The sequence below is a fragment of the Dermacentor silvarum genome, chromosome 8, assembly GCF_013339745.2.
Source record: "Dermacentor silvarum isolate Dsil-2018 chromosome 8, BIME_Dsil_1.4, whole genome shotgun sequence".
Lineage (NCBI taxonomy): Eukaryota > Metazoa > Arthropoda > Arachnida > Ixodida > Ixodidae > Dermacentor > Dermacentor silvarum.
The window spans coordinates 7,115,114-7,141,660 of NC_051161.1; the positions used below are offsets into that span (position 1 = coordinate 7,115,114).

The following is a 26,547-nucleotide window of genomic DNA, read 5'->3' on the forward strand; positions in this document are numbered from 1 at the left end:
GTAGCAGAACGCCGAAGACAATACCGTCACGGGCTCGAAGGACGCGAACAATAACGTCATTTTAGAATGCGTTTGCTGCAGGTACACAACCCCGCTTGGCTTGGAACAACACATCCAAGCCAAGTGCGCTGTATACTGTAGCATCAAACGACCGCCCCCGATATTCCGGATGCGACAGTGTACTACCTCCAATAACAGCGTTTGGTTTTCGTACATGCGTCGAAGAAACAGTAAAGAGAAACAGCGAATCGGTTTACATTTGTAGGCAGACTGGTATATAGAAGGTTACTTTTTATTTCCAAGTTCCAAAACAGTGGCCGTGCATTTGCTTACTACTGAATGCAATGCGATTTTCGCGTATGAAAAAAAGAAGAATAGGTACGGCAATTTCAAAGCGGAGATGCCATCCGTCCCCTCGTCCTGTTTATCAAGCCTCCGTTCACGGCAACGTGGCACAACAGAAATGCGGTCTATACCGATATAGTTTAGCTTGGTACTTCTCTTGTGTCCCTTAAGGTGAAGGTATTTTGCGCAACATTGGGTGGTTATAATATAGATGCGATATACAAAAGACAAACAAGCGATACCATGCACGGGCCCTGTCCGCGTGCTACTCGCATATACACGCAATGACTGAGACAGCAGGAAGTGGCTCTCGTCTCGCCCCATCACGCTGATGTATTCGTCGTCCAATACTTTATCCGTCCAGACGCCGCTTCCTTTAACTTGGAAATATATGGATGACTATACGAGCATAGCGGTGCCATGCCAGATCGGGCGCATAGGTCGCGCCTGCGAGGCGAAACTTAATTCGAACGACACACGCGCGGCAGCTGCCTCGTTGCTGGCACGTCACGAGCGCATGCGGGTATGCTAAATACATGCAATATTTCCAAGCGGTGACGTCACGGGAGAGGTGCTCAGCCTCGATTGCAAGGCCCGGAGCGCGAACGGCGAGATCGGTTGCGAAGGGAAGTCCTGGGGGAGAAGAGCCACGGCCACCTGCGCCGAAAGGACACGGGGAAGAGAGGCGCAGTCACATGTAGTTAAATGGCGACTCTTGCTGGATAGAGTGAGATTTAGGAAGAGGGGCGACGCCTGTATGGAATGTGCCTGGTGCGAAGAAAGGCCACTGGCAGAAGGGGAGTGAGCAGTGAACGGCTGGGTACCGTATAAAGTGGAAGCCAGAGAAACGAATTCAAATAGATGCCTCGACCTGGCGTGTGCTGAGAACCTGAGCATCGCGTTACAGAAACGACGCCAGCGTGCCAAACCGGATGCGATGACCCTGGAAGCCTCTCGAAAAAAGCCTATAAAAATCGTGTTGCCTCGTCGAAGGCACACTGTTCGTATATATAGACGCCGCTTGCAAGACGTGGGCATCCTCGATGCGCCTTAGTTGATGAATCCTATACGTGAATGAACGACGGCTGCGTGAAGGCGCCTCTCTCCCAGCAACACTCGCGGCATCCGTGGGCGGACATATGAGCGCCGCGTCCCGACTGCATAATTCCTGGTTCCGCCCGAATGGAGTGCAGTAGAGCCATGCAGCGCCGTTCCGCGAAGCGCCACGCGGTCACGCTCAATGAACGAAAGCGCGCCGAGTACTATATATACCCGGAAGCCGGGCAGCGTGAGTGTACGAGGCGCACGCTGGCCCCAGCAGAGTGGACGATTTAAATGAAGCACGATACACAGGGTAGGTCGCACACGTTCGACGACGCCTCTGCGTGGCAAGGTGTACTTCTTGCTCACATACATACTGTTGCACTGCTGCGCCCGAGCGAAGCGCGTCGCACCCCGGCGGCGCACATATTTCGTCACGCCTGCCCGACGCGTGCTCGCTGCGCAGCAGGGAGCCCGATGACGAGCCGCGGGCCTCGGAGAGCCCCGCTATGCGACAACACAAGAGCCCCGCGCGTTCTCTAATCGAAAACAAAGTTCGCGTGCCGAGACGCCGCGTGCACGTCTGGCTTCACGGATCTCGCTGAGGCAACAGAGGAAAAGTAGGAGTAGTCGAGGCGGCAGTTCCCATCTATTAAAGCGATTTCCGAGTCGTTTGGCGTGTGATTACTCCTGCGCACAGCCCACAAACTGGAACTGTTCGAGAGACCAGCGGACATTCGACCATGTCCGACAATGAGCAAGCGGCGTGCGAAACTCGCGCAGCGGCTTTGCACTTTGCAACACGTGAGGCACTGCAGTGCAATTGCCTTCTTAAAGGGGTCCCGAACCACCCCTCGATCTTGGTGAAAAAACAGTCCCCGGATAACATACGCAAGCTGTGAACGTCTCGGCCAAGTTTTGCAGTCGTGCGCAGTGCGTGGAGCTTGCAAGCGGAGCGCGAGGTCACCTTTCTCTCAAACGCTTTTATCCCGGGTTTCACGACCGATTTCCAGCAACGGATGTGATAGTCGCCATCTAGAAGCGGTGAAGCGATCGAAGCACTGCATTGTGACACTAACGAGCGCCGACAAGGAGCGCTTCGGTAGTAACAGCACAGCGGAGGGTCCAACGCGGTGTAGCCATAACAACCAAGTACAGCCTCGTGCATAGTTTCATACAATAATTATACAATAAAACATTAATATTGTCCGGCGGCAGGATTCGAACACAAGGACTCTGGAAGAGAAGCCCGATGTTGAAACCATTACGCCACGGACGAGTGCATCGACACGCGACATAAGACGCCCTACTGAATTTATCACGGGCAAGCCACTGCATTGAGACGCTTGGCGTTTCGATTTGGCCACCTCGCCAAGCTGAACCGTTGTAATTAGTAGCGATTGTGCGTGTTCGCAGAGTCTTCTGCACTTCGAAAAGTATACATCGCTCGGAAATTTACGACAATGAAGGCATATGAGGCGCAATAATCAAAGTCACAAGAACGTCTAAATCCACGCACGAAGATCAGACAAATCCATGTAGTTCCCATCTTTCCCACGGTGGCTGAACGATTGCAACGCCAGAGTATGCACTACAATTCCATGTATAGCTGCTATACGTAGCGTTGATACCGCGGGGTGCCGCGAGGAGTCCGCTGACTGAGCGCAGTGCAGCTCGCCGAGGACAACCGCGTTTGGCGCGTCGTAGGCGCCAAAATCGGAAATAGTGGCGTCTACGTGAACATCCAAAATCAAGCTTAAATTGCGCGCCACACCGGTGGGCAGAGCGTTGTGGGCACGACCCGCTCCGCCATAGCCTTCGCAGTACAAGTAACTGAAGAAGCACCGCGAAGGCCACATGTCTGATTGCCAATAACTGAGCTTCTGCTGAACACATATTCAAGTACTTGTTGCGGCAAAGTATTTCTGAAATAGTCTAATTTAACTTCATATGCACTTTGATAAAAAGTGGTTCAGGAGCCCCAATACTCTCCATGGCTCACCGGCTAGGCCATTGCTCTGCCGAGGTCTCACCGGCTAGGCCATTGCTCTGCCGAGGTCGCATGTTCGACCTCCTAGCTGCCCCGGCGGGATGCAAACACCCCATGAATCCGCCTTTTTCATGGCGCGACGGCGCATGCGCCCTGCCCTGGCGGATTAGTCGCGAAACGTTTTGGAAGGGTCGCGCGCGCGGCCGTGCGGCCCCATCTTGGGGAAACGTCCCCAGAAAAAAAAAAAAAGCGCTCGGACGCGCGCTACTGCAAACTCGTGCCGTGTACCACGTTGAAACTTCACTGGTAGCTCGACGTCGGTGCGTTACCGAAAACGTACGTAGCGTACGACTCCACTTTAAAACAGAGAGCGGCGAGGGCTTCGTCCGGACTGCACAGCTATAGGGAACCACGTAGTTGCCGCCTTGCATTGATGGCTGTAATAGCAAATTTATCTATAAACCCCTGCGTTACACTTGGACACGGTGTAAGATATATATTTTACACCGTGCACTTGGACGACACTTAAAAACACGTTGCTGACGAAGACTTCTTGCAGCGTCGGTCCTCGCTTGCTGGTAGTGGCAGCGTGTGCCCGACTTCACGTACGCGTTCAAGGCGCGGTAACACTGGGACGATACGAGACCGACAAGACATGCACGCCTACGATTGGCCGACCATTCAGCACAGTGTGTCGTTGAGACCATTTTATCATATCAGGCCTACAAGACGTAACCGACGAGCGCGAGTTGTCGCACTGCGACGGGCTTACTTGACGGCAACACCGATAAAATCAGCGTGCCGACCATCGTTCGACCGAACCACGCGCGATCGGCCGTCGAACCGATAACGCGATAGCCGCAACACCTTCGTTGGCATATATAAATAATCGCGCTCAAAGTGAGTCAAAACATGCCTACGAAGTTGAAAGGTTGAAATGCGCAAGCTTCGACCCTCTCAAGCTGTGCACATGAAGTTTGAGCCAATGTTGATCCTGTTGAGCGAATGTTAGGCCTGGCGCCGTCGAGTTCGCGCACCCGCTACCGGCGGACCTGTACTGAAAAGTAAGCAAGTTAGGACGAAGCAAACTGATTTTATAGTCCAGTTCTAGCCTTAGCGATTTGAAGTAAACTAGTCTTCGCTTCGATCGTCGCGTACACAATAAGCTGCAAGCAAGGACACAGCGCTGTGCCCAACGCTGTGCCAACATTTGTACGTCACCGTTCCCTTAGCTGCCGGTCGTATTCGCAACGTAGATGGGTGGGATTGTACGTGTTGGCATGCTCGCACATTTCTTAATTCCCGAGATGTCCTGTTTATCTCTGCGTCAAACGCGAAACAAGAGACGGTACATTCGGTACAGCAGCATTAACAGCCGCCTCTCTCAGTTATATACCAACGATGTCAGCGATGGTATCCGCGTTTTTGCAGAACAACACGGTCTTTAAATGAGCGCTTATGCGAGCACAGTTATCTCAAATAATGCTTTATGACACGCGCAAACTAACTATGGTGAAGTTAAAGAAAAGCGAGAATCAGTAATAAATTAACAGCCCGATATTTGTAACTGGATCACAGTCCCCATTGCTTAAGTGGCTCAGCCGCTCCTAATGAATCGTCTCACTATGGAACAATGCGGCTCATATGAGCAGATATGTGTGTTTTATTCTACGTTTTGACATTCTTTTATATCAGCGATGCACCTTTCCCCAATTTTTGACGCGATATGTGGCCGATGTAAACAAGTGCTCTCCGACGCGGAAGGCTGCGCACTCGAAAACTTGTTATTTATGCGAAATGTCTAAAGAATGTGTAAAATGAATTGAAAGGCGAGGTGAAAGTGCAAGAGTTAGCGACCAAAACTCCAAACAGCCGCGACGGCAGCGGGAACTAAGCGTGTCTGAGCGCACTCAGGGCTCACCCTACATTATATAGTTAGAGAGCATGTTCGACCTGCCCGCAGAAGCCATTAATAATTAGCTCACGAAACGCCCCGGCGGGATCACCGGCGAAAGCCCCGGCAAACACCCCATGAAAAAGGCGGATTATGGGTGCACGTTGGTGGTGCACCCAGGTGCTCGAAATTTATCCGGAGCATTAAACCCCACAATTTAGATTAGCATGTCGATGCCGTCAGTGTGCGCAATGCAGCTGCGCAGACGAGCAGCCAGCGAACATCATTCGACTGCTTGTGATGGTAAACACCGCAGAAAACGAAGACAGGCAGAACACGGAACGCTGGCATTCAACCATTGGCTCGGCATAGTCTTCTGAGTTGGTATTCCGTCCTGCTCGTCCACTGTAAATGTCCCTCGCTCGTATATACGAGTGAAGTCATACCTGAAAGACCTCGCAGATGTAATGTTAGAGACGTAGATGCGAATGTGTTTACACATGGACGTTATACCGCATACGCAGCGCATGGATTTTACTTGGCAGTTGAGTGCTAAGCGTGCTTCAAACTGCGCGCGTGCTTGAGTTCACCTGCAGCTGTATATAAGTGAGGAGCTGCTGCTTGGCTTCCAGATGCAGGAACAAACATTTCTCGGCGAATTGCGAGCGCCCTACGCCAGCAGCAAGATTAGCTCGAGCTGCTTATACATAATAGAGAGGCGCGCGCTGCCCGGGCTGGCGCTTCGTTGACGAAGATAAGGAAGTGCACTCGCTACGCCGTCATTTGCCACGAAGAAGGGCAAGAATAAAACGAGCGGCTGGCCACGTAGAGGCGCCCGGTCCGTCGCGCATGCGATTCTCGGCGTGCTGAGAGACTCGAGTGTTTGCTCTCCACAACACGGAACGCCTGCACGAAGGTCTTTAAAGATAACGACGATGTCTTTTGCAGTGCTACGCACACCTGTCGCTCGTACGTCGCCCTTTCAGTGATGCAACGTAGCACCGAGGAGCAACGTAGTTGCGGGCCCACTCCATTCTGAAGAGTGGAGATCCCAGTAATTCCACCCCTTTTCACTGCTCGGGACGGTGAAAAAGCTGCACCATTACTTTAGTGGCCGAGCTGATCCATTCCATTTCTCGCATTCGAGAAAGTAACACACTTTCTCTGAAATTGCCTACAACGTGCGCTTGTGTGCCTATAGTAAATAAAAACGCAACTTTGAAGTTACAATTGAATAACTATCGTGCTATATTTTCACGCACATACCATTATATGTTCACTTTGATGACAAACCTAAAACCGGGACGCATAAACACACACACACACACACACACGTTTACTGTCATATTAACGGGCGCCACTTCTTTACAGCACACCTCTATGGCCGCCTGTTATCGCACAGTGTGCGAAAAGGCATGGCGCGTCTCCAAAATCAGCGGGGACTTGCGCGGGGTAAAAACATTGGCGACGTCGTTTTTAACCTCCATCCTTGTGTCGTTCCTGACAACTTAACGTCACTCTCCTTAAATGCACGCAAGCTTTGTAACGCAGAAAGTTTTGCGTGTCTTCAGAAGTGTAAAATATGTAGAATACTATGTTGTTCATAACCGCATATGTATAGGCAGATATTGAAAGAGCCAGCAGTGAGTAAAAATGTAAAAATATAAGAAATTGGACAAGCCTAGTTTTGTCTAATATTTAATTTACCGGTCTTGAAGCATTTAGCGCTCCTGGACTGAGGACCCATTCCATTCCGGAATCATCTCGGGCTACCATTCCATTCAATTCTGGGTGTTTGAAAATGATTCGGAAATCATTCCAACTCCGGACTTGCTACACCGCAACCCTGGACTGTGCTCGTCAACGGTGACAAGGCCTGCATCGTACAAGAACTGTCTACACGATTGCGTATACGATAGTCGCTGGAACTCAGCAGGTTCTCCCGTTGTATATGTACAAGGCTCACCCTTGCATATGTTGACGAACATGCCTCGATTCAGATACCTCGACTATGTTTTGTACACTAACTCGTTCTTTCATCTCCTTTTTCTTTAACTGTCTTTCCTTTTTGATTATATATAAATCAAATTGGGAACGTACTCTTTCACTGTCTCCTCTACTCCACTATGCCAGGTGTTTCTGCGAAGACTAGGCAATTGAAAAAAATCGCCTGTGGCAGACAGCACAATTCTAGCCCTTGGGCTGGACCCGTCGAAGAGGCGGACGTAAATCTCACGAGAAATCGAAATGTGTGATCGACTAATTAACACAATTCGCTAAATAAATTTTAACTAATTGCCTTACGGCACACATTGCAATTTAGAAATTGTAGCCGGTGAGACTGCAAGGGATATCCACTTGAGAAGTATTCTGTGTAGATAGCACCATTTTCGAGATATGCGCCATCAAGCTTGCGGTAAAAAATGCACAGTAGTTCCACTTTTTTAACAAAACGCCGTTTTATGCAACAAAGCACAAAAGTAAGCGGACCGCCAATGTATTTCATTGAAAAAAGTTGGGGAATTAATATCTCGAAACATGGTGCAATCCTGGGAATTCGTTCCAATTAAGTGGATGCGTCTTGCAAACTCTCCGGTTAGAATTTGTAAACTACAATATGTGCCGTATAAGATAATTAGTTAAAATCTTCACTTGTTAATTTTTCGTTCATCAGTCATGCACTTCGATTTTTAGTGGAAATAAATATGAGCTCAAGTATTAGAATTGTCAGAAACATGCTGCATGCATATAACCGCTGGTGTCAGATCAGGTGTGGAAATCAAGGGTACGATGCAGTCAGCAGTTATTTCTTTCTTCCTCATTTTTTTTTTACTTCATAAACAACCACAACTACTGCTCCTCCGAATGTGATTCACTGCGGCTCAAATTCCATAAAACTCCTTGGCAACGAAAACTTGCCCGGGAAGTATGTGTACATTCCCTCTAGTGTATTCGCACAGACACCAAGGGGGCATCGTTACCAAATTGCAACCCTGTAATACTCGAACCGAGTTCTACATAACGAAAAATTACAACTTGTTCACTTTTATTTCTGGCCACGGAGATCAATTGTACAAGAAAATCAATGAAATGTTTTTCGAATGAGAAAATTAGTAAAGTAGTTAGTTTGCTGAACTATCCACAACTGAAGTCTTACATATAAAAATCGCTGCTGCGGGCTACGCGTTAAGATCAGACTAACCTAAGAGACAGTACGATATGCTGGGCATTAGAGGGTTAAGCTGAGCAATCATCGAAGGTCAGTAAACGAAGCGCATAGTAACCAGTTCGGTCGAGGGGAGGCGCTGCTGACAATTTTTCTTAAGGACCCTCTATTCTTTAGTTTCCCTCTATATAGTTCCTGGCGCCGTCGAGCGTATAGGAACCTTGAAATGGCATGCGAGGGCGCTTTCTGAATGCTTGGCCGTATTTCGCACGGTCACTTAAAGGGACGCTAAAAAGAATTAGTTTAGACGGACAAAGTATTCTTGGAGAACGCTACTTTCGTTGCCTTCGCGGAAACAGGTTTATTCCGCGCCGAATTACCCCAGGGCCTGTTCGTCCGTGTGACGTCACGGATACCAAAGTACTTTCGCGCATTTCGGTGGTTGTGGTTCAGTAACTGACCTTGAACTTGCTCAATTCAGCCTCCTACTCCTTTAGAATAGCCCATTTTCACCGATAGGAATTTAACCAGGCCCGAACAGACGACTTCAGAATCCATGACGTCACGGCGGGCTGGTGCGGCAATTTTAAGGAGGCGTCGCGGTAGCAGTGGATTTTTTTATATTGTGGAAGGGTAACTGGTCTCTTCAGTGCCCCTTTAACAACTAGTAAGGTCTACCGCTTTCACGTGCACAAATTGCAGGGTGTAATTGGTGCGACGTTTTAGCAACTTCTTAACGAGACGCATATATATTCAGTATATTGTGAAAAGATGCATTCAGATCTATTTTTTCATTTATTTCTTCTTTAGTAACAGGCGACTCGAGTGCGCCGGCGCCATATCCGCGGCCATGTCTGTAAGGAACGCGCAATAAGCACAATGAGGAATATCGAAGCCCAGCAGGGGGGGTTGCACAAGTCCACCGAATGAAAAGACGAAATGTGAACATTTATATATTACGTACGTGAACTTCAAACGTGATGCCACTTTTTTTTTTTTTTTTTTTTTTTTTTTTGTAATCGTCGCTACTGCTATATACGACCAAAAGAAGGTTAGCAGGGAACCTGGTTATTGCTGCGGTACAGATTTGCACCCGTCTTCAACTCACGCGCTCCTTGGCAGGCCTGCGCATCGTTCACCTTGAGTCACGTACTATGCGGCAGCGGTGATGGCGTTCTATACAAGTCTCAGGTGACCTCGACACTAAACGCTTCTGCAGTAAGAGCCCTGCGGAACGCGTGGCGTGACGACGACCCGATGCGGAAGCAGCGAGACCGACCTCGCGGCCGTCGACGCCCGGTGCTGCCCGCGGAACCGGACCCGGCAGAGAAACCCGTTCGATAGCCGCGCCCACGGGGTCACGCCGCAACACACGCCGCCGGCTCTGGAGTCAGTCCGTTGGCATGCCGCACCATACTGCACCGAGACCCGATCGGAGAGGTGCGAGAACTGGCTGGGCGACCGCGGCCAAGCCAGGTGTCAGCTGCGCATGCGCAGAACGCACTCCAATGGAATATTGCATAATTTGTGGACGCTTTTCAAACGAGGTCATCGCACCGTCTTGCAGAACACTATATGCGGTCTGCACCGAACGGACGAAGCAAGGATCCGCACCTGCCAACCTGCATGAACTTGAGAATCCGTAAAAATCCTACAGACGGCGTGCAATCCCCCTCCCCCTTCCGCAAAGTGAATTGCACGCATTTTTGAAAAGTTTGCCCTGCGCACACAGCTTTTGTGGGATAAACACGCGCTTTATTAACGGTGCGTGCAGCCTTCAGCCATAGCCCATGAGCAGTAGCAAACTTGGAAAAGTAGAGACTGACACAGTGTTTAGATAATACTTATTGGGCGACATTACTATTTGTCCGGCTTCGGGAACTTGTCTGAGTAAACTTGTTCGAAGCAACTATATCTTGCGCTGTCACAATGAGGGCGGCGCACCGTCACAATTGCATTTCCGTCTGCATTTTTAGCGATATTGTGCCGCCTCATCTGTCAACGTCTTTAGAATCTTTCCGTGAATTTCGTAAAACTTGATTAAACATTCGTAAAATCGTAGAACAAATGCTAATTTGTACACTTAACGAAAAATTCGGGAGCCTTAATTGAGGCTTTCGGATCTTATCCATTTTACTTCGACAAGCGCTGTACAGAAGAGTATACTATATTGAACAAATACTGTACTCACATACGTCTATATTTTGCTTTTGCTCTTCGCCCGCAGGTGTTATACAATTACTTAACAGAGCTAAGGCGCCCGTATCACACAGCCTGGCACACTTGAACACTTCCGCTAACACCTCGCTATTAGAAACGAGCGAGCAGTGCCATAAATGTGCCAAGTGGCAACAGTTCCATCTCGGATGGCCCTCCGAACGGCAGGGAGCCTATCGCCAAATTCCATCAACTCTATGGCGGTCGCTGGCTGGCACGTTCGACCGGCGCACGCACGTCGTTTTGTGCTTTATCACGTGAGCGGTTACAAAGGCGTCTCGACACTGCGGCAGATCACCACGAAGGAAGACCCGCCAGAGACAGACCAAATGGCTACAGGACATGTGCTGCGTACAACAATGGGACAGCCTCCGTCCTACAGCCGCTATAGACACCTACTGCACACAACTTGATTTACTCCCATAGAGGTCTACCTTCGCGCAAACCGACCCGAGTCATACTGCGATTCTAGCGCCTTATGTTCTGACCTCTCATTAGACAATGTAAATCAATGAATAAGCGTGCTTTTATTCTAAGCACTCTCTGGCTGTTCAGGAATACGCGCCATTTGAGACGGAAAGCATGCAGTTCAGTAAATTCCGCGGCATGCATTTAGCCGTAACACTAGTGCTGCAGCTTGGCGACACTCAAGGCTGCTATAATTAAGTTCGTCCCCGCAGCGTGGCTTCATCAATGTCCATCCGGCTTTGGCGCTGTCTGCCCGCCCTCCTTTCCAATTCTACCTGCGATTGTGCATTCTCCTCACCCCCGACCACGCCTGTGAACAATTATCATCGCGAAAGCCTTGGCCCTGTATGCCCCGTCAGAAGCAAGGTCGGCCAGGAACGGTGCAAATGCAACGCACGGAATTTGCCACGCGCGGGCAATTTGTTCGGCGTAGACTCGGCAGCTGTCCATTGGTGTATACGGGCGACGCGACAGAGGAGGCGACGTCAGCGCTGATTTGCACGTGTCGACCCCGATCTGGGCCAGCCGTTCGTTTCCTGATAAGACAATACGAGGGGACGCTGCTTCCGAGCGATCAGTGGCGCCCCATCTAGCCCATGGTCCACACCAGCGCAATGCATTCTTCGAAGCACTACCATCGAGGAACTCACTACACACATGAACGTGCAGATGGGCGCTATGTCGGGGTATAGCTGGCACATCGAAAATTTAACTATGGTATCGTGAATGTGTGTTTGTACCTTGGAAGGTGAAGATTGTGTGAATTATACAGTTATATCACCGACCATTGCTTTTAATTGTTCTTTGTCACCTTGTTTCCTTTGCTGCCTTTGTAAGCAGGGGGTGGCGGGGCTATAGTCAAGCTGCTGAAACGCAGCTTTTTTCCCCCGATATCTTCACCATTTAGGTAGATTTTGTTATGTACTGATGTGACAATATAGTGAAATGAACCAATATCTCCCAATCTCAGATGCTAAGTGAAGCTGATAAACGAGGCAAATAGTCGTACGTGTGTGGAGCGATCGAGAGCAAAACGCAATACACGATAACCCGAATGTGTCTGCCGAGATGCGCAGGGCACGGCTTCGGTGACAATGCTGGAGAGGCAAGGCTAATCGCTCTGGAATGTCAGCGCGGTATATACCCAGTGAACCACAAATATCCATTGGATGTACCACAAAAGACCAAATATCCAAGACATTTAACGACGTCCAGTTTACATCTATAGTATGTTCGACTAGTACGTGGCAGTCAAGGGTCATCCAAAGGACGTCTAATGTCCTTATGATTTGGACATCTCTTGCACATTCAAAGCTCTCGTGCATTGTTCGTACATTGTGCGTTATGAGTCGATGCACGCACTATGCCGCAGAAATACAAGCAAATGGTCTCTAATGCCTAACAATGGGAAGCTAGGAGAGCAAAAGCATTAAATTAATTATTTTGCAATTTAGCACGACCTTTGCACGCACTGCTGGAGATCTAGTAACGTTGCTGCCGGACACCGCGCGCAAAAGCCAATACTTTCGCCATTTTTTCGCTATGCTTTCGGTCTCGGTCACGTCATTTTCTTTCTCATACAAAGATGCTTTATTTTTCAGTTATATCTATTAGTACATTGTTGAAAATAAGTAACCTTTAACTTGCTGATGTATTACGACAGTTTATAAAGAAAAAAAAAGAAGCTTGAACTCGCAATAGCTTTGACTTCGCATCGCCACTGATATCAATTCAGCAACACGCGCCTCGATGCAAGTGCGCAGCAATGTTCCGCGCGCGAGCAGCGTGTGCTTTATTGGTGTCTTTTCGACTTTTGTGCGGTTGACCATGGCCCAAGTACGTATATACTAGGCGGAACTGTACAGTTGCGTGCTGAAATTTAGAGCTGTGCTTCTGACTGCTATTTGTGGCACGTTTGTTCGCCTTGCAGAGCGCTCACGGGAATGTTCTGGAGGCAATGTTTTGATGGTTAATTTTCGCACATGTTTGTATCGCTTGGTTTCCAGCGTTCCTCTTCAAGTGTCAGGGATATTTCTCATTTGCAATGCCTATCTCTAAGTCTCTGGCAGCATTATGTTATCGGCACTATTGTGATCTGAGAAGCTGCCTGACCAAGTTGCCTATCAAGATGAACATTCCATCTCTGGATTCTGCTTGCATGGAATTTATTTTACCATATATTTTTCAATGCAGCTAGAGAGTACTGGCTTTCTATCTTGAATCCGGTGGCCCCAGAAGCAGGTGCTGGCAAGCAGGCCATGCACTTTTGGTCATTAATTAGTATGTGATACTACCTCTTACTAATCAGTTTTATTCTTTTTAATTGTAATTGTGGCACTGTGCCTACTAGTAATTTTGTGCCTACTCGTTACTTGTGTTTTAATAAAGTTTAATTTTCAAGAATCTGTTTTTGATTACGTGTTGTTTTTTTTTGGATCCGCGTTTAACCTGTTTGTATACAGCGAGAACATGTAATGAATAATTTCATACATGTGCGTGGCTGGGGGCCAATCATTTTTGTAATAAAGCTTTATCAGTTGTATAAATAAAAAAGTAACATTGGTATGACATTGTGAGTTTCACTGGTGTTCTTTACCTAGTGCTTACTGAACTCACTATTTTTCATTTATCCATTGCAGGATTTGTAATGATGCATAATGATCAAAATGCAGATTTACGGTTTTCTTAGCATAGTTTTCGCATTTTGATGAGCACTAGAACTATATATAAAAGTTGACAGTCACTTTAGCGAACACTGAAGAGGATGAAGGCAGAAGCCTGCGCACTCACGAAGCATTAATTAAATGATTTGTCATTCGCATGCGTTGTTACTTCTATTGTTTTCTCCTACCAAAGTTGCGCGCTCGAGTGCCTTAATTACATTTGCCTTAGTTAACTTTGTCATAATTAACACCAATGGTTGCGGGCTTTACTCCCACCAAAGGTCGAGGGTTTGAGTGCCTTAATTGTATCTTAATTAACACCAAAAGTCGTGGGTTCGACTTCCACCAAAGTTCAAGAGTTCAAGTGCCTTAATTACCTCTGCCGTAATTAACTTACCTTAAGTAACTTCGCTCTAATGAACACCCAAGGTAGTGGGTTCGACTCTACCTTCACCATGTCAATTGGAATCCAACTTGGAGATAATTTGGAAATGTGGCCGGTTCGCCCATATCTCCAAGTAGTTTCGACTCCCAACAAAGCCCGTGGGTTAGAGTGTCTCAATTAACTATTTTAATGAACTGTGCCTTAATTCGCTTCGACCTAATTAACACCAAAGGTCGAAGGTTCAATCCCCAATTTTGGTGCCATTGAATTTTGGTGCTGCAAAGCTGGATATTGGATTTTTCAACCATTGAGCCATCTAAGGATTTCACCTTAAGTGTTGCAGTTTATATTTTCACGTTCACACGTTAACAAAAAATTTCAAGCAAGGTCACCAGCTACATGCCGACAATGGGGGTAACTGTGCCATTAGTGTGCCTCAGCAGATGTACCATCGAGGACAAATTAAATGCGAACAGCGGAGTGTGTGGCTGAAGCATAACTAAAGGTATACTGTGCATGTCGTCGGCCAGTCGTGCACGTGCGTGGGGATGTAGTTCTCGAGGAAGAGTGCAGCGCTGCTCACCCTATTGCGATAAAAGTCACCCATATTTTGTCCGAAAGATGTTTTCTCATCTCTCCTCGGGCAGCGCCATACCCACCTGGCAGTACAGTGTTATGGTGACTCGCACCATCGCTACATCTGTAGCGTGATATAGCTGGCATGCACCCAGCTTGCTAACGTGCATTGCTTTGCTTTTGTTACCACCATCAAAGCTGCCAGTGTCTAATCGTAATTTGAATAGCACGAAAAATGTATTGCATTGGATGCGCAACAACAGTGCTATAGCCACCTTAAAAGTAATCGCAGATGGGAATGGCACTGCAATGGCGGGGTGAGAATACAAGCTTCCAACAAAATACAGGTGACATAATACGCACTAGGACAAGCAGCCCCGCACTCCGCATCGAAACCACATACATGTACATGTGGTACATGTGGTTGTACATGTAACCACATGCGTGTAAAATGATCGCTGGCCGACGCCGCAGACTGTGCTTTTAGTAACGTTTTGGCCACACACTCTGCTGTTCCCATTTCATTTGTATTCAATAGTACATCTGCTGTGGCACTCGCAGGTATGCAGCTCAGTATAGCGTCAGCAGGAAACATCCACTAGATGTTCTATGGACCTCCTGCATCCCCCAAAAGAACATCTATTAGAGGTTACTTATGTCCAGCTGCGACATCCTTTCAACGTTAGAGCAACGTGATCTGGATGGGACTTAGATTATCCATGGTACGTATTTGTAATGTTGTTTGGATAAATATAGATATCTATAGGATGTGTGCAATGTCTCAAACATGATGTTCTATGGACATCTATGGTACATTAATGGTTCACTGGGTATACACCACGCCAGTCCGAACGCACAGCCGCAGAGACAAAAGAAGCGAGTCAAGGACCAAGAACAATGCGCAGCACGCCCAATCATTCAATCGCGCCGCGACCACCAACATGAGCCGAGTATAACTGCATAAATGCAATTATGTCTGCCACGGATAACGAGGCAGTTATCTGAGATGGGTGGAAATCGGCGAGCAGCGTGCCGAGATATCGCGTTGGGCGGTTGTTGTGGAGGCCATAAATGTGCATCGAGGTGCTGCTCGCGTAATTGGCGCCACAAGCCATGCGGCCCGCCTCGCTGGAATGCAACCTCTTTGAAGTGAATAAACAGAAGAGAAAAAAGGTATTGTACAAAAAAAAAAAAAGAAAAGAAACGGTGTCCCATTTCAGTTTTTAACTACGGGACCTCCTTCTGTATATACTTATGTAATTACCCCCGTTTTTTTTTTGTATTGAATAAACTGATTCTGATTCAGAGGGTCTGAGGAAACGGATTTCGGAACACGCCGAGTGCACATAGGCAAAAAACAAGCCCCATTTATCCTAGTCTTCTCACATCAGCGACACACACCAGAGCGGGCTTTTTCAGTAGCTGTCTGTACTGCAGAAAGGGGCTCGCGAACGTCACTATTGGATATAGAGGTTACAGGGTACGTGGCATTGCTTTTGTAGCAGAAAACGTAGCTGCATCGAAGTCTGCATCGAAGAACTTGTAAATGTCCCGAGAAAGGAAAGTCGCGTGTAGTAAGCGCAGAAATCTTCTCAGAAGGGAACGTCAGGCAATAAGCGAAACTCGAATTGCTGCGCGTCTTCGCACACGAGGCAAAAAAAGACGTGCCGTCATGACTGCCATTTAAGGAGCGAAGCGTCGTGTTCGCTGAACGAGGAAGAGCGCCGGCGGCAGCACACATTCGCACGCAGCCCTCAATCCGCCTTTCCGACGAACCGCCGCCATGCATTACTGCTGCGTCCACGCCGAGATACCCCAGAGGAACGAAGTCCCGCTCCTTTTGTCGGCTCGCCTGACGCATAAATCTTTGCTCGCTCCGCGCACTTTCCGTCGACTCTGGAGCCCTTCGCGACAGTGGGGAAGGGAGGGGGGCGCCAGCCTTCGACGGGGCTCCACATACTGGAGCTGCATAGTTCACCTGCATTCAACCCCTATGTGATCCAATTTCCTTAAAAACCAACGTTAATTATAACCAAAGTGCGTCTCTAAACACGCTCGCATGCATTAATTATTAGAGCACAAAGCGCGAAAAGTATTGCAGAGGAAGAAACACTATCACATTATAGACACACGATGCCGACTAAGGCCGTGGAGCTCGCGGTTTCCATGCAGGCACGATTGCCGAAGCGTCAGATGCTTTGTGCCAGAAGCTTTGCTACCAGACGGTGCGTTGGAATTGCACGCAGTAAAAATGCCAGTGGAGTAATGTTTCGGGAAAAGTACGTTACTAAAAGGTAACAATGACGACATAGAGCGTTAAAGAAATTATCGTCTGCCTTCGGGGCTTGGTTCCTTTCAGGGGCAGAAGGAATTGGAAGGTAGCCAATCCGTCAAATATGCATACCGGGTGAGCAATATCCGAGGCACAAGGTCGTGCTGCGTCTTTCGAACGGTACACAACGAGCAGCGCTGCTGAGCTGGCGCCGATGGAAAGTCATGTGGTCGCTGTGTATATAGAGCAACTAAATATGAAAAACAGTCGCCACCGGTGCCGGCGAAAGGGGGACTGGGGAGTTCATGTGTTCGAGCAGTTAATCACTATTTTTTTCTCTCACCTGATAATTTAGTGTAGCAAATATGCACCTTAATCGCACCGCAGCTTTCCATAGTGGCATCAGCGTCAGACCCGCAGCCTAAAGCCCCTCCATCCGCGTGGATGGAGGGGCTTTACCGCAGCCTCGCGGACGGTCTAATCGAAACGGGAGGAACGCGATTGCACATTCCCCGTGACACATTCATCAAGGGTGCCCGAGATTAACAACTGCGCATGCTCCGCATGAACTGGCAGGGTCGCGCTAGAGCGAGCATTTTCAAGCTTTCGAGCGATAAAGCACGAGTGCCTCGTTCGGAATGTCGTGTCGGCGACGAGGGGTGACAGATGTAGACTAAGGTATATTGAGGCACCTTAGAGGCACCGACAGAAGAAACATTCAGCGCCATCTGGCCGGTGCAATGCACCCATACTGTGACACTAGTAAATGACGCTATACAGAGAGCCAAAGCAAGCCGCGCTAAGCGCTCTTCCATTCGTGTCCGAGAAGACGTCGAGGATTCGTTTTGCGCCTTGATTCGGATGCATGCAGCGAGAGTGCGAGCTAACGTTAGATCGAACTTGTGCTATGCATTAGTAAAGGAGGCACATGTCATGCCTTCCTTTTGCATCGTAAGAGGGGCCGAAATCTCCTTTGGATTCATGTGCCAAAGCTTTCCCTTTCCCCGTCACGTGGTTACGCACCACAGCCGTGCGTCCTTCGCCCTCGTTTGCGGGAGGAAACTGCAGCGGAAGCGACTCGCCGTTCGTATATCTGAGCGGCTGCACGCGGCGCCATGGTATGCAACGGATCCGGTCTGTCCCGCTTCCACGCTGCAGTTCCATTCAGTAATACATCTAGGAATAAAACTGTACCTGAATCAGCCATTTCGCACTTGAGGCGGTTGAATGTGCTGCCTATGGCAATGTCTGGATGCTTCATTTGTTAGGATTTTGAAACACTTGTATCTGACTACAAGAAGCAAGTGCCCGTTAATGATAAAGTAAAAATTCTTCAGTCGCTCATACCTACTTCGCAGATCTATAGCGGAAATCAGATGGCTGACAACGTTCAGTGGGGAACTGGCAGTGACGAAACTCGTTCAATATAAACCTTGATGCAGCAGGATTCTATCAAGTTTGTGTGAGCTTGATTTGATATGCGGATCCCAAAAGTTCTTAGCATGATCCATAATAGGGTGTATAAGTTTTAAATATAGGCCACAAAATCTGTAGTGGATAGTTCAAGTCTGCTGTATAGCTGCAGGCACAGGTTAATAGGGCGAGTAGCCATAGCTTAACTTTTACATAACACTACAGCGACGACATCGAACAAGTTGCTTCATTACAGAGTGAACCATTGTCGCAGAGAAGCATATCTTTCGCCAGAGGAGTCTTCAAAATGTCCGGGGTCATATTAATCTTTTAACGCGATAGCGTTAAGAGCCCCCTGTGGCACCCGCGGCCGAGAAAATCATTCCCAACCACACAGGCTCTCCAAATATTTAGGTATGTCACACCATTCTGTCATTAATGTTGCCCATACCTTGTCTTGCATTCTTGGCAAAGCTATTCCTCGGAATTTTGAGAATGACAATCGACAAACAAATGTCACGAAACAAAACACCCACAGCGCATGCCTTTTATGTTAAATCTTCTCAGACTGAATTATTAAAAGTACGAAACAAAAACGAAAACCTGAAAATTATGCAATTTTTTTGGCGCGGCTGTGCAATATCTCCGGGATCGCCCTAGGCGAGAAGCCGCGTTCCTACCAGAAAGCTCGCCTTCGTGCATATCCCCGCCAGTGTTCCCGGTAACCATTACGGTTGCTTAAGAAGTGTGAGAAGCAGTCAGGGATCTTTGAATGCTATCGCGTTCCGCCCTTAAAAGCGAAGCTTAAGCGTCCTCCCAATTATCCTCCGACAATACTCGTTCCTTCACACCAGCCCTCCCGCCGAATTGCCCGTATACCGGCGATAGCGGGAGCGTGGCTTCGCTCGAGCCAAAAGGAAATGAAAAGAATCTGTAAGGCCCTGAATTTGTATCTAGTAGAGATCTTTCCGCAATATTGTATCACGTGAGAAATGTCCCGTCAGGTCATTTTAGTGCAATAAGAAGCACGAGAATGTTCTATGACAAGTGGAACGGGAAGGTGGGACACCTCTTACTCGACAGCACGATTCGGCACCTCTATTTACACGCTCGCACGAGACCCAAACTATAGTTGAGCCTATCGAAGCACGCTGGCCGCGCCGCTCGAGCTAGCTCGCCGTGCGGCCAGCGGTATGTAGCCGCACTGACGAAGCACTGCCGCTCGCTTCCCGCCGCGCGGCCCTGCTCGCCGCACTCGTGCAAACCCAGGAAAGACCGCCGACATGCAAGTACGTGTTGCACGATGTGCGAGAATGCGCAAGTTGCGCAGTGCGCAGCGAATTGCTTTCGCACGATCCGCCGTGCGGGCCACGCGCTGCAAGTCACGTGGCACCCAGCGGCCCCAAGTTAACTTCCGCTCTCTGCAGCAGAAACTTGGCCGAGAAAGTGCTTTCTCGAGCGTTTCGCACGATTTCAAGTTAAACGCGCATTGTGGCTCACAAACAAGTGCATACACGTAATTTCCCGTGCATTTTACGGTTGGCTGTAAACTTAACGTCTTGGATATCTAGTTGCATGTCTGCGGCGGCTTCCCAACATGTGTTCGGTCTTAACCGTACGAACAGTTGCCGGCATGCTTGTCTAAGCACTTCTTCAAGTGACATTCAGGAATACTGTCATTACTGATGAATCGGTACGAATGAAACTTGCTGCCTTTAGAAATTAAAGTCAAATTCTAATGAGCTATATGCGGTCCAAGAACTTTACGCGCAGAAAGCTCCAGCAATTAAATTAATTCAACAAAATGTAAATAAAAATGCAACAGGAAGTTAACACTAAGAAAAACACCGTGTTCTGTTGTTTAAGCTTACAGTTAAAAAGAAAATATAGTGTTACCGCTCATACATATGTGTAACTTTATTACACGATCACTTTTTTTTTAATTAGTCAGCATGCACCAGTGCTGTATAACGGTACAAATGTATTTAAAATTCTAGATCGGGTATTTACACAATCACGCCTTTGCCGCGGGAATATCAATCATCATCAATCATTTTATTTCCGTCTATTTCAACGAACAGAGGAGTGGCGGATAATGGGTGCCATTTGTCAGCATAACGAGCTCGCAGCCCCCACTGCATGAACAATGGGCTGACAGCAGCAGTATACAAGAGGCAGGAGGAAAATGCATGTGATTGCATGAGCGAAAGCATAAGTGCCAATACAACACTATGTTCGAAGAATTACACTTATTTGTAAACTTGCTTATATATTTATTGATGTTGTGTTAAAGGTAATTCTACAGTGAAAATAATGGTCAACATTTCAGAGACTGCGCGAGCACGAACACGGCGCCAGCGGGCCGGATAGAGGCACGCTAATCCCGAGACCTGCGGGTCGGTTAATATAAAATGACGAACTGCTGTCACGCAGCGCAAAATGAGAACTTCTGGTTTCTTCATAGCAAGCCTGATATGTATTTCTTCTTCAATTTAAAGGGGTCCTGAACCAGCCCTGGGGCTCGGTGAAAAGACATAGTTCGCGGATAGCATACGCTGCATTCGTGCGCGGCGCGTGGATCTCGCAAGCCGGAGCGCGAAGTCACCTTTCTCTCAAACGCTCTCTCTTCAAGAGGAGCCTGCTCCTCATTTTTTTTCCTGGACACTTTATTTCGTAATAAAGCAGATTGCCATACGCGGCTGCTATTGACCAATAGCTGACATCAATAAATAATGCTGTTTGGATTAGTGCGTTTCTTTCCTCTATTACTGTGTATATTCATTGACTAAGTTTAATAAACAAGCTGAAGTAAGCGAAAATCTGCTTTAGAATTTCGATAATAATTACGTACTTCCGGAAGAAGCCGACTATCGTCTGCTCAAGCTCCGCCGCCGCCGCCTACGTAGGAATTAAACTTTGGCCACCCTGCTTATCGGTGTCGTAGCCGTCGGGTCTGGCTAATTTTAACTGCAAACGCATTTCGCCACTTCGATAAAGAGTGGTTCAGGGTCCCTCATAGAGTAAGTATATTTATATCAACTCTATGGGGTCCCTCTAAGTGGGCGCGTTTTCAACCACCGTTACATAGTAAGTGCTTCATATGTATATTTCCCGCATATTTTCGTGAGCTACGACTGGCCGAGTTTGCAATATGACGCAAAGTGTATTGCGTGTGGCAGCTTATATAACTATACAATTGCGTCGCAGGTAATACTACATGTGTGCCTACTCGTATATTTTCATTGTATCAGGCTTTCAAGTTCTGTACATTCATATACTCATCATCTATATAATATGGTCCCCTACGGGTCGCTTGTCTTGAACTTGGCGCGCCTAAAGCATAGTTGTCATGGTTGCACAAATTAATCTACATAGCTGGCTTGCTTCTCCCGTGGTGCACTCGCTCCCACGTAACAAGTGAATGAAGAAAATTGGCTGTGGTTTAGCTCTGGTTAAACCTAGTCGAGTAGCGTTAGCTACAGATCCCCGGCTGCACTTAGGCTTCGCTTGTAGTTAGACATGTCACGGCGTTTGGCCAACCGTTCGGCACGCTCCTCTTGAGTCTCTTCAGCGAGCTGTCTCCTCTTCACATCATTTCTACGGCGATCCCTGGCCTCCTTCAGGCTGGCCGACTGCTCACCATCTATACTGCGGCCTCAACTATGAGCTCAGCTATTATCACAGCTGCGAAGCGCGGGGTGTGACGTCATACAGAGGGCGCAGCGAGCGCCCAACGGGTAAAGTAGATTCTAGTACACTCTAGGGTAAAGACCAACGGGGCTTTACCAACGGCTACCAACGGCAGGAGCGGTGGCCGCACGGCGACCTCGACGTGGCGAGTTTCCGGAGAATCGAGGACCGCGGTGTGACGTCACACAGAGGGCGCGGCGAGTGCGCCAGCTCTGGCGGTTGCCAGGCAACGGCGGACGCGCGCCTGTAGGAGCGGCGGCCGCGCGGTGACCGCGACGAGCCGAGTTGCTGGAGAATCGAGGGCCGTGGTGTGACGTCACAGTGCGGCCACGGCGAAGAGGCGGAAACCTGGCGTAATGTAGCTATCGCTACAAAATAAACACACCGGCGCACCCCCAGTGAGCGAAAAACTCCTGGTACATTGTTCACTGTAGTTGATAGAACTACACAGCCGGCGTCAGACTTAACCCGAATAATGAAGGCACGTCTATAGCGGCTAAATTTTAACGATACCTGGGCTGTGAGGAGCAAGCATCGAACGCCCTTTGGAGGGAAGATGCATTCAAGGCATTCCAACCAGAAGTATCAAGCACCCTCCCCAGGAGATCTAAGCATGCAGTGTTGTTCGAATTAAAGTATAGCAGTGACTGTACGACGACAGCATCTTTCGCCCGGTTTTAGAACAGATAACACTGAGAACCGACATGTAATGGATTTAAGACGCGTCTTTGTCTATAGCTATCCCAAAAGAGGCACGTCGATTCGAAATATCCCCTATCAGGCATTCGCGTGCATGCAAAAGCGCCACTTTTCTTAGGTAATTGTGTGAAACAATGTGCGTGTTTTCAACAGCTTATTTCAGCGCAACCCTTCGTGCCTGCCGCAGTCCAGCCGCGAATACAGCGGCATTCATCATCCATCTAGGCAATTACTTTGTGATAAGGTCGTGATCATCGTTAACCTGCCACCGCAGGGTCTCTGCTAGCGATCATCAGTTACATTCGGCTTGCGTTAGCCGATTCTCTAACGCCCCTACGCAACGTAATATTCTGCCGGCTTCGGCTGTACTTTTATTTGGCAAAAGAGAACGCAGGATCGAACACGGTTCGGCTTGGCTTGAATTCTCACCTCCCTCCGTATTAAAACGGACAGACGTGCATATCATCGAGGGTTTGGTTTTGGAAGTTAAATTCCCATGTGGCGAAAATAAATGTAGGCTATTGGGTTTAAAAGGGACACTAAATGGGAAAAAGAAAAAAAGTTACCCTGAACTCTCTTTACCGTGAGAGGAGAAAGCCAGAGGAGACGCAAATAACGAGACTCACCGTGACGTCATTGATTTTGACGGCATCGGCCCGGGCCCAGCTAACTTTTAATCGGTGAAGATGGCCCACACTGTATTCTAAATTAGCCGTTGACTATTTTAGATTACAATGTTGCAAACATTTTTACTGAGCGAAAACGCCCCAATGCCAGGAAATATTTTGAAATCCATGACGTCACACTGACAGTGTTCTTGAAACAGCACTACGGGCGAGGACGAAAGTACACCAGCGACAGGACGGGCGCTGAGAAACGGCCCTAATCCTCGGCTTAAGTGTCTGCTAGTGGCACTCACACCTCGGCGTTGGTGTAGCCTGGTGTATTGTTTGGGTTAATTTTGTGTTCTCCTAGTGTCCGCAACACTTGGCCCTGAGTCATCGTCGTCTACTTCCATGGCGAATGGAACAGGAGAGAAACCGCTACGCACAGATACACTGTAGCACAGAGGAGCGGGCGAGGGAGCGAAGGAGGGCACGACGCGTAGCCCCCTAGCGGACGGCGCACGAAGCTCATCTCATGCAATCCTCCGCCGCTGACGTGCGAGCATGCAACGAGCGCCGGCGCGCGTGAGCCAGCAACGGAGCAGGTGCTCGCCGGGAGAGAAGCGAGGAGGGAGTGACGTCACCCCCCCCCCCCCGCTGTCTCAGGTGGTGCGTAGCTTTAATTAGCTTGTTTTTATTTTAATTAGTAGTGAACGGGTACCCCTGCTCTAAGTGTGGCGTCACTGATCACGTCACTTATGGTCTTGGAGTTTCACGGGAACCTGTACTGATGCGGTGGGTATCTAAAGTGTACGATTGTGTGCTTTGGTGTACGGCAATTATACTTTGATTAATTGTTTATAATTATTCATGACACTTAATTAGCTCGTTTCTGTACTATACCTGTGCTCTGATGTCATGTATATAAACCAAAGTAGAACCATCGATATCTACTTGTCTATTTTTCTGATTTCTTTTTGATTTCGTCCCACCTCTGTGACAAACCGGAAGTCGGTCCCTAACCGGAAGTTGCTGCTCAGGAAACAAAGTGTCACTCGGTGATCGTGCCACTAAAAGAATGTGAAAAAAAGAGTTGTGCATGTGATCCCGTACATCCATAGGTATCACACGATCTCAAAAACGTAGCACACCGACACAAGCTTGCAAGGTGTTTTCCGCACCTTGCAAGCTGTCAAAAACGCGAAATTTTCAAAAGAACCGGAAAAGCATACAACCACCAGACCAAATACACCGTGTGCAAGTCTAATGTCGTGCATGACGAAATATCCCTAGGTTGCGGACTCGTTTATATAGGGAAGACCGGCCAGTGCTTCAACGACAGGGCAAGTCAGCACAATATTGATGTTCGAAAAGGATACGGAAGCCACTTGGCTGAACACTGCAAAAAGTGAGCATACATACCCGTCTTTGCTAACACATTTTTATAAGCAAACGAGGAACCAAGACAGAACGTTAAATACTTGAAGCGTATTATACAAGGTAAGCAGGTGATAAGTGTGTCAGCTGTCCTTTTTTGGCGCTGCATGAAAAAAGGTTGTCATTTCTTTCCAGGTATCTGGACCCGTGAATCGACTGACTGCGCAATATTTTGTATGCTATTGTGTGCCTGGTACGCAGTGCCAGTGCCCGGCCAATCGAAATGAACGCTAGTTGGAAGTTCACCGCCCGTCCTGTCGTTTGTGTATGTACTTTTCGTGCTCGCCCATAGCTGTTTCAATAACACTGTCAAGATGAACCAACTCGCCCAAATCAAAGTATTGTCACACTGACGTACCGGCGCGAAATAAAACTGATCATTTTCTATTCTATAATGAACAACCTATTGCTGCAAGGTTTACAAAGATAGTTTTTACAGAATAGTATTTTTGAGTCTAACTGTTGTGTTTCTATTTGGTGTTACGGGCTAAGATAACCCGTAGCGGGTGGTTACGGGTTAATTTGGACCGCCTGTGATTATTTACCGTGCACCACATGCAAGGGTACACGAGAACATTTGCATATGCCTCCGTCGGAATGCGGCCTGGATTGGAGCCTGGTGCTCAGCAGCGGCATTCGCCGTTACCGTGACTGAGCCGCCGCAGCGGGTCCGTAACTATGAAATGAGTTCCATCACACTGCATTGGAGAACAAACGCCATTGTATCGGGTCATCTGAGCGCAGTGTGCGTAAGTAGGTACGTACGCACATACATAAATGCATGCCATACGCGGCTCCCAAGATGTAAACAAAAATACATCGCGCATCAATTGTGGGCGTGCCGCTTCGTTGTTACCAAAAAGCAACAGTCAATTAAATTACACTGATAAAGATTTGCTTAAGGATTCAGTGTGGCAGAAAGGAGTTCATTGGTAGCAAAAAAAAAAAAAAAAAAAAGTTAGCGCCAAATGTTGGCCAAACTTTTCCGTCTTGAATTTCGCACCCTAAATTCACTGTGAACTAACGGGTTTTTTCTTGATGTGTGCATTTCGTCTGTTTATATGCATTACGCTTAAGACTCACAGACTAAGCTTTCTTCACATTTAGAATTAACGCAATGTCAGGCTCCTTTAAACCCGAGCAGAGGCTGCAAAAAAGTATCTGACGTCAAAGGCAGCTATAGTACGGAATCTTCAAAGTGGCTTCGCCAAAAGGCATTTATTGCTGACTCACCATTCTCCACTTACGGCGACAATGAAGTAGAATCGTACATTACTAACGGAACTAAATTGATTACCTCACTTTATTGTCCCTCCACATGAATGGCGACTGAATCGCGCGAACATTCCTCGGCGGCCTTGTTACCCGTTCTGCAGATTTCGGCGTTAAGTCACCCTTCGAGACTCTGCAAAATAGTCAGTATAATCATAATCCGAATTTCACCATCTGCTTTCTTTGGCGGCTTGGCAGAAAGAGTGATAATCATGGGTGTCAGACGCGTCAATATGAAATTTCTCCTACAGAACTGCGTTGCCGTACACTATAGCTTCGTGATTATTTGCACACACCTGGTCCAGTGTCGTCCCACTTATGCGGTTTCCGCAATAAACCCGAGTTGATATTACTTCTCTTTTTCTGCCACCAGTGAAAACGGTTCCGTTCCGTCAGCTTGGTTGATTTCAGCGG

General features: G+C 48.0%; 1 protein-coding gene across 1 annotated transcript in view; it reads right to left on the minus strand.

The window, feature by feature from the left end:
• The window catches only part of LOC119460570 (myophilin), a 57,027-nt gene that overhangs the window by 29,555 nt on the left and 925 nt on the right, over positions 1-26,547 (minus strand). The window lies entirely within an intron of this gene.